Raw genomic sequence first — 9,602 nt, forward strand, 5'->3', positions numbered from 1 at the left:
TAACTTTTCTTTCATTTTGATTTTGTCACAAATGAAAATGTGGCACCAGCTAACTGTTTTCCAGCTAGTCAGTCATTATTGTCAGGTAGGTTTTACAGTCAGGGTTAGGAGAAGAGGGCTGTGGTTCCTATCAGTGGGGTTGCTGGGTATTTGATTGGTAATATGGGTAGATGTTTAGGGTGAAGATCTGATTATAGATCATTCACACTGGTAGAGAATGTGTTTTCTTTATTCACTCTATGTGTGGACGTCAATAAAAAGTTCCCATTCTCCCATACAGCCTGGTCTGACCCTAGCCAACCTGGGTCAGTAACTTTATTACTGTGATAAACCAGGAGTGTGGAGTGGAATTACTCAAGTTGTTGCATTGAAACTGCAGCTTGTTGGTACAGGCAGGCATGCGCTAGTAACAAACTCTGTGTTGTTCTACTCAAGTAAGATGACTAGTGTAACCACAGCACCATCAAGTGGCTCAACTGGTAACTGCAGTATTTCACATCACTACAGTTACGTTCCTACTAAAGCCATTCCTATCCCTGCCCTTCCTCCTGGTGTAGCTGTGGTTTCTAGTAAATTGCTCCTAGTCTATTAGAGAGAGAGAGGTGTTTATCTTAGAAAGGGGGATGTTATGAATGTTGTCCACAGGTGCACATGTAACAGTGTAGGTTCCGTCCATCTCTTCGCCCCAACCTGGGCTCGAACCAGGAACCCTTGCACACAACTGACAAAGCATCGGTACAAATGCGCCACAAAAGCCGCGGCCCTTGCAACGCAAGGGGAACAACCACTTCAGGTCTCAGAGCGAGTGACGTCACCGATTGAAACGCTATTAGCGCGCACCACCGCTAACTAACTAGCCATTTCACATCGGTTACACTCACAAACATGATGCAGGACTGGAGTACCTGTTTTTGTCCAGGAGGCGGCAGGAGTGATCAAGACTGCACAGAGGAGGGCCAGGAGAACAAGAAAGATGAAGAAGAGGAGGGCTTCTTTTCCAAAATCAAGAACATCTTTAGCTGATAGTCACATCTCAGTTAGGACCCCTTAACCCCACCCCCTTTACATTAGCTCTGTAATGTATTTGTCTGATTTTAACATGAGCAATCATATACATTCATAACACACACACACATACACTCTATCATATAATTCCTCCAACCTGCAGTGTGGCTGTTCTATTGTAGATAATATGTATACCTAAATATACTGTACCTGTTCCTAATTCTTCTCTTATCTTAATTGCCATGAAAGTGAAAATAAGTGACTAATAGACAAATATGTCAGTCTAGAATAAGACAATACGTCTGTAATAAGGCAATACATCTAGAATAAGACAGGAAGTCTAGAATAAGACAAGAAGTCTAGAATAAGATAAGAAGTCTAGAATAAGACAATACGTCTGTAATAAGACAATAAGTTTAGAATAAGACAATAAGTCTGTCAAAAGAAAATACGTCTAGAATAAGACAAGAATACTAGAATAAGACAATACGTCTGCAGTAAGACAAGAAGTCTAGAATAAGACAATAAGTCTGTCAAAAGAAAATACGTCTAGAATAAGACAAGAATACTAGAATAAGACAATACGTCTGCAGTAAGACAAGAAGTCTAGAATAAGACAATAAGTCTGTAATAAGACAAGAAGTCTAGAATAAGACAATAAAACTGTAATAAGACAAGAAGTCTAGAATAAGACAATAAATCTGCAGTAAAACAAGAAGTCTAGAATGGAGCCTCCCGAGTGGTGCAGCAGTCTAAGGCACTGCATCAGGCATCACTACAGACCCGGCTTCGTTCCCAAACGGTGTCACGCCCAGCCGTGACCGGGAGTCCCATAGGGTGGCGCACAATTGGCCCAGCATCGTCCGGGTTTGGTCGGGGGGGGGGGGCTTTATTGGCCCATCGCGCTCTAACGACTCCTTGTTGCGGGCTGGGCGCTTGCAGACTGACTTCGGTCTTCAGTTGAAAGGTGTTTACTCCGACACATTGATGTAGCTGGCTTGGCGGGTCATGTTTTGGAGGACGCGTGGCTCGACTTTCGCCTCTCCCGAGCCCGTTGGGGAGTTGCAGCGATGAGACAAGATCGTAATTGTATTGCAATTAGATATCATAAAATTGGGGCGAAAAAAAGGGGGTAAAATACATAAAAACAACAACAATACAATTTACAATAAGACAATTGATCTGGGGCGGCAGGTAGCCCAGTGGTTAGGATGTTGGGCCAGTAACCGAAAGGTTGCTAGATCGAATCCCGAGCTGACAAGGTAAAAATCTATCGTTCTGCCCCTGAACAAGGCAGTTAACCCACTGTTCCTAGGCCGCCCTTGTAAATAAGAATTTGTTCTTAACTGACTTGCATAGTTAAATAAAGGTTAAATAAATAATCTGTAGTAAGACAATACATCTAGAATAAGACATTTCCCCCTCATTCTCTCTCTGTGCTTCCCCCTGGAGTTTATCTTTCTTCCCCATTCCCCATTGTATCTCCTGTCACCATAAAAGTTTCTTCAAGTGCAGTCGCAAAACCAAGCGCCATGATGAAACTGTCTCTCATGAGGACCGCCACAGGAAAGGAAGACCCAGAGTTACCTCTGCTGCAAAGGATAAGTTCATTAGAATTACCCCCCCCCAAAATAGGACATAAATGTGAAAAAAATGACATTACAGTCAATGGGTACAGTAGGTGAAAAACATAGTTGTGGGATACGGGTGTCCACTACAGAGGACATTTCTTGATAAGTTGTTATTTAGCTCTTATTTAATGTGAAAATATTATTACACAGTCCTGACACCTCACTTAAATATTCCTGAGATATTCACTTACAAGAAACAATTTGAATATCAAACTCACAAAAATTACAGTTAATAATTACAAACACACTTCTTTTCAAATTTCCATAAAATGTGCTCATTTTGATGGCATACATTCTTTTAAGAACCAGGAAGATCTAACTGTCAAGGTCACACCCCCACAAGTGCTATCATTGCAATGCCCAGAAAGTCCTCTTAAAGGAACAACAGGACTTAACACAGTCACTTGTATGGCCTCAGAGATACAGACCAAGAACTGATGTCCACTACAGAGGACAACAATGAATTGCTGGGTCTCGGGAGGATATGTCTATTAAAGTAGTCAAAAGTTTAGTATTTGGTCCCATATTCGTAGCACGCAATGACTACATCAAGCTTGTTCATCTGGGAACTTGGATGCATTTGCAGTTTGTTTTGGTTGTGTTGTGGGTTTTGTTTTACCCAATAGGAACTAAGTGAGTTAATAAGATGTTTCTGGACATGCCATGAAGAATTTTTTTTTAATAATGTTTAGTGAGAAGGTTACAGAGACTACAATAACACATGCTAACCTCTCACCATTACCAATAACAGGGGAGGTTAGCATTTTTGGGGGGGTAGGTTGATATTTGTGCTTCTTTAACTTTCTCACTCATCATTATTCACAATTGATTCATGATTATTCATATTCATATTAGCATCAACATGAATAGAAGTGTTCAGAAACATCTTCTCATTCTTACTTACAATAGAAGTGTTCAGAAACATCTTCTCATTCTTACTTACAATAGAAACATCTCATTCTTACTTACAATAGAAGTGTTCAGAAACATCTTCTCATTCTTACTTACAATAGAAGTGTTCAGAAACATCTTGTCATTCTTACTTACAATAGAAGTGTTCAGAAACATCTTCTCATTCTTACTTACAATAGAAGTGTTCAGAAACATCTTCTCATTCTTACTTACAATAGAAACATCTTCTCATTCTTACTTACAATAGAAGTGTTCAGAAACATCTTCTCATTCTTACTTACAATAGAAACATCTTCTCATTCTTACTTACAATAGAAGTGTTCAGAAACATCTTCTCATTCTTACTTACAATAGAAACATCTTCTCATTCTTACTTACAATAGAAACATCTTCTCATTCTTACTTACAATAGAAGTGTTCAGAAACATCTTCTCATTCTTACTTACAATAGAAGTGTTCAGAAACATCTTCTCGTTCTTACTTACAATAGAAGTGACTCCAAATGACCCAATACATTATTCACCATTCAGTTCCTATTGGACAAAACACAACCAAAACAAACAGCAAATGTATCCAACAAGTTTGTACATTCAAAAGCTTGATTACTACAAAGCTATATCTAACTTTGTACCATGTACAGTACATAGGCCTACTACTTCCTTGTGGATCTGCTTAGGCCTCTCCCAAGTATAGTCTACTACTCTGATTTGTTCTAGGTAAGACTGCTCTAAGTGTAGAAGAAAAGGACAGGCTGAAAAGGAAAGCATGCCTGTAGCAGAAGGCGTCTCCATAGTGATTGAGACAATTGCTGTGTGACCTCGTTACATTTATTGGTGTTTTTCTGGGCCGACACCTGATCCAGTGCTGTAGAGATTCTGGTCCAGAGGTTTCCAATAGACTGTGGACTTAAGTACCCTTGATCTTCATGAGACAGACCACATGTCTTATGCCATATCATAAACACCGACAGGGTGAAAGTGAAAACAGTGTTGACCTCGCTTGCAAAAAGTAGACATGCTTATAAACCCACTGCTTTTACATTAGGGTGTCGTGTCCCAAAACACATTTAAAAAGTATATAACCTTTATTAAAACACATATTTGGTCTTTGTAACAATTATTTGATTGACCCTTACTAAAAGTCAGTGCTGTCGGTAGGTCTGCACCTGATATATACAGTAGATGGCGCTGCTAAACTGTGAATAATCCAACCAAGTCACTGGCAGCTGACTTATCACTAGCGCCCACACACACACACACACACACACACACACACACACACACACACACACACACACACACACACACACACACACACACACACACACACACACACACACACACACACACACACACACACACACACACACACACACACACACACACACACAATGAGCTCACTCTAACCCAGATAATGGATATTCCACATCTGCCCTCTGTTACGGAATCTCTCCGATAAATCACACCCTTCCCTCATAATGGCCAATGATTACTAGATCAACAGTGAAGTTCATTTAACAGGCCTGTTTCTTGGTTCCTTATGATTATGGCTTTGGGTGCTTCTATAGCATAGTCTCTCTGACTGTCAACCATCCTGGCCTAGATGCTGCTTATGATTCAGTACTCCTTCATTCATCTCATCCCCCCATCTCATCCATCAGTCCATCTCCTTCTCTCCCAGGCTTCATCTCCAACCTCAGCCCAGGAATGAAGAGGCTTTAGGCCCCTGTGACAAGCCCAGGGTCCCCCTCCACCACCACGGTACCCACCAGCTAGTGTGGCTTCAGACAAAACAGTCATAAAGCAGGCATAAGCCACCTAGACACAAACAGGGCTAAAATCCCTGCCTTAACTCTGCCCCACACTAACCAACCACAGGCCTGAGACTACATACCCACAGCACAGAGAGATCCCTGTGAAGAACCGTTAAGACTGGCCTCAAGTCATAGTGATGCTGAATCTAATACTTAGTCACGTATCTTGGTCAAATGTATGGTCACATAAACACTGTACATAGGAAATACTGACACCTGAACATACTTTGTCTCTCTCTCTCTCTCTCTCCCTGTCTCTCTCTCTCTCTCTCTCTCTCACTCACTCACTCACTCACTCACTCACTCACTCACTCACTCACTCACTCACTCACTCACTCACTCACTCACTCACTCACTCACTCACTCACTCACTCACTCACTCACTCACTCACTCACTCACTCACTCACTCACTCACTCACTCACTCACACACACAACCCAGTTGAGCAAATGGAGTGTGGTTTCCAAATATTGTTTGTTTGATACAATTCCATATATTCCGTTCCAGCCATTACAATGAGCTGTCCTCCTATAGCTCTCCCCACCAGCCTCCTCTGACTAACACACACACACACACACACACACACACACACACACACACACACACACACACACACACACACACACACACACACACACACACACACAAGTTACCCCCCACACACACAGTTTTTTACTTAAGGAAGCAGCAGCTGTCCAAGCATAGACAGACAGCAAAGTTCATTGTCAGGTTGAGTTCATAATGAATCTTGGCCTCTTGCTTTAATGAAAGGTCATCCACTACTCTACTCTCCCAGCTCTCCTCTCAGCTCCCTTTGTGTTGCACTGAGAGGGACTGTGCGGTTATTGGGTGGTCACTGTCTGAGTTGTGTACTGTACAGGCAATAAGAAGGCCCCCTATTAAAGGACTCAGGACCCCCAAGCTGCCTACATCCTTTTCCCAGTCGTCCCCGGCAACCAGCTGTCAATTAGACATGATTGGCAGCCAGGAAGCTCTTGTGTTTGTGTAGTCTGTTTCTATACACCTTTCTGGACGTATAAAGGGTTCTAGAATGACTTTGAGTTGCCAAGTTTGTCAGTAATTGCCCTCCACTCAGTTTAAAAAAAAAAGTCTGTTAAAAGTTTTGATTTGATGTTTTGTAAAGCTGAATCCCTGTCTGTCTTACACTGATTGTTAGTACGGAGTGTTGGCATGGTCTATATTGCCTGACCTCACTCTCTAAATATGCTAGGAAGTTTTTGTATAGTGTGTGTGTGTGTGTGTGTGTGTGTGTGTGTGTGTGTGTGTGTGTGTGTGTGTGTGTGTGTGTGTGTGTGTGTGTGAGGTGAATCTAAAATTGTCTGAATTGAACACACATGTTAACCGCCGTGCTTATTTACCTTAATAAGGCGGATCTGTGCGATGAAGAGATTGGAGGTTATTACCTCAAATTACACAGGAGGGAAGGAGAGAGGGGAGGAGAGAGGGGAAGAGAGAGGGGGAGAGAGGGGGGAGTGGGATGGATAAAGGGAAAGAGAGAGGGGGAGAGAGGGGAAAAGAGGAAAAGAGAGAGGTTAGGAGAGAGGGATGATAGACGGAAAGAGAGAGGGGAGGCCTGGTGGGATCAAGTCTATTATTAAATATTATCTCTGTAATTCTTTCTCCCTCTCCTCAAACCCAGGGAGTATTAATGTCTCTTTATAATCCTGAGGATTTTACTGGCTGACCCACATGCACACCCACTCCCACAGGTGTATAGAATATGGAAAAATCAACATGGGCCCATGTAAACATTAGAATGGACTAATAGGTCTGTTAAACCCTTTGTTTAGTGGCACACTGCTGATGTCAGCAACACTCATAATATCTCCCTTTCTCACATAAAACATCTCTCCACCCATCTCTCTCTCCCTCCCTCTCTCCATTTTTCACCAACCACACTAGGTAGAGAGGGAACGGAGGAAGGTGGAGAGGAGAAGGACAGAGCCCTGGTTCTGACCGCCTTGACAAACGATGGTGGTTTTGACCTCACCACCGAGAGCTTAGTGTCAGGGCTGGGCACACGGAACACGGAACCATGGAACCCAACTCATGATGACATCATAATGAAGGGACTAGCAGTGATTTAACACTAGGAACCACAGCTACAGTAGGAGGGGAAGGGAGGGAGGACAGGGCTGAGACTGGGATAGGAAGGGGCTGTAGTGGGAAAACAATTACTGACCCAGGTTGAATGTAGGATCAAACCAGGTTAGAGAAATCAAGGAGCTATAGACTATATTGGAGAATTAGCTGTGTTGGTCTGAAGTATGAGAAATCTGTAATATAAAACATCTCTGTTCTCTTTTTGTCTCTATTGTTCACAAACATGAACACACTCATAAACTCTAAGAGACAAAGTAGCCTGGTGTCTGCTCTCTCCCAGTGAGCCTTCACTATAGTCACTTCTCCACATTACTCAGAATAAAACCACCAGCAACTGTGTATGCGCGTTCTTGCATGCATCCTTCCATTTGTGTGTGTGTGTGTGTGTGTGTGTGTGTGTGTGTGTGTGTGTGTGTGTGTGTGTGTGTGTGTGTGTGTGTGTGTGTGTGTGTGTGTGTGTGTGTGTGTGTGTGTGTGTGTGTGAATACGTGTGTGTATGTGTGAGTGCGCGTTCTTGCATGCATCCTTCCATTTGTGTGTGTGTGTGTGTGTGTGTGTGTGTGTGTGTGTGTGTGTGTGTGTGTGTGTGTGTGTGTGTGTGTGTGTGTGTGTGTGTGTGTGTGTGTGTGTGTGTGTGTGTGTGTAGCACTGGCCCCCTGTTTCCCATTTCCCCATTTCCCCATAATCACAGTTACCCCCCAATTTACCCCTCACCCCTACCCTACCCTCCTCACCCCCATCCCTGTTGATTAGGGCTCTAGATCACTGCCAGATGCAGAGGGATGTGTCTGTGTTAGCATGTGGTCCGCACGGTGTGTGTGTGTGTGTGTGTGTGTGTGTGTGTGTGTGTGTGTGTGTGTGTGTGTGTGTGTGTGTGTGTGTGTGTGTGTGTGTGTGTGTGTGTGTGTGTGTGTTTTAGCACACTATTTACATAGCAGAGGTCACAGAGATGTGCCTAGACCTTTTCTACAGTAGTATTCAATTATTAACCCCGAATTCAGAATCAGATTACTAGATTACAAAATGGATACCGTGTGTTTTTTGTATTTTTATATACTGAACAAAAATATAAACGCAACATGTAAAGTGTTGGTGACATTTTTCATCAGCTGAAATAAAAGATCCCAGAAATGTTCATATGCACAAAAAGCATATTATCTCAAGATAATCCATCCACTTGACAGGTGTGGCATATCAAGAAGATGATTAAACAGCATGATCATTACACAGGTGCACCTTGTGCTGGGAACAGTAAAAGGCCGCTCTAAAATGTGCAGTTTTGACACACAACACAATGCCACAGATGTCTCAAGTTTTGAGGGAGCGTGCGGTTGGCATGTGGACTGCAGGAATGCCCAACAGAGAGGTTGCCAGAGAATTGAATATTCAGTTCTTGACCATAAGCCGCCTCCAATGTTGTTTTATAGAATTTGGCAGTACATCCAACCGCCCTCACAACCGCAGACCACGTGTAGCCAGCCCAGGACCTCCACATCCAGCTTCTTCACCTGCGGGATTGTTTGAGGGGGTGCTGAAGAGTATTTCTGTCTGTAATAATGCCCTTTTGTGGGGAAAAACTCATTCTGATTGGCTGGGCCTGGGTCCCCAGTGGGTGGGCCTATGCCCTCCCAGGCCCACCCATGGCTGCACCCCTGCCCAGTCATGTGAAATCCATAGATTAGGGCCTATTTTATTTATTTCAGTTGACTGATTTCCTTATATGAACAGTAACTCAGTCAACTCTTTGAAATTGTTGCATGTTGTATTTATATTTTTGCTCAGTATGGATGTAATAACATTTAATGGATATTCTGGGCCCAGTTCTCATCCCTCCAATCCTCCATACATCCAACTGCAGTTAAGCAGCGAAATATGATGACATAGTGCACACAAACTGATGACCTCATGCCTGGTAATGTTTTTGGGGTAATTTCTGTGAAATGTGTAGTACTGAGGATTCAGAAGGCCAGAAGTAAAGTTCCTTTCTCCAAACTATCAATTTACTGCCTTGGAGATTATGAAAGGTTCTGTAGATTTATCGGAGTGATTCCGTAACAGAGGGCAGATGTGGAATATCCATTATCTGGGTTAGAGTGAGCTCATTGTGTGTGTGTGTG

The sequence above is a fragment of the Salmo salar genome, chromosome ssa12, assembly GCF_905237065.1.
Source record: "Salmo salar chromosome ssa12, Ssal_v3.1, whole genome shotgun sequence".
In the NCBI taxonomy this organism is placed as follows: domain Eukaryota; kingdom Metazoa; phylum Chordata; class Actinopteri; order Salmoniformes; family Salmonidae; genus Salmo; species Salmo salar.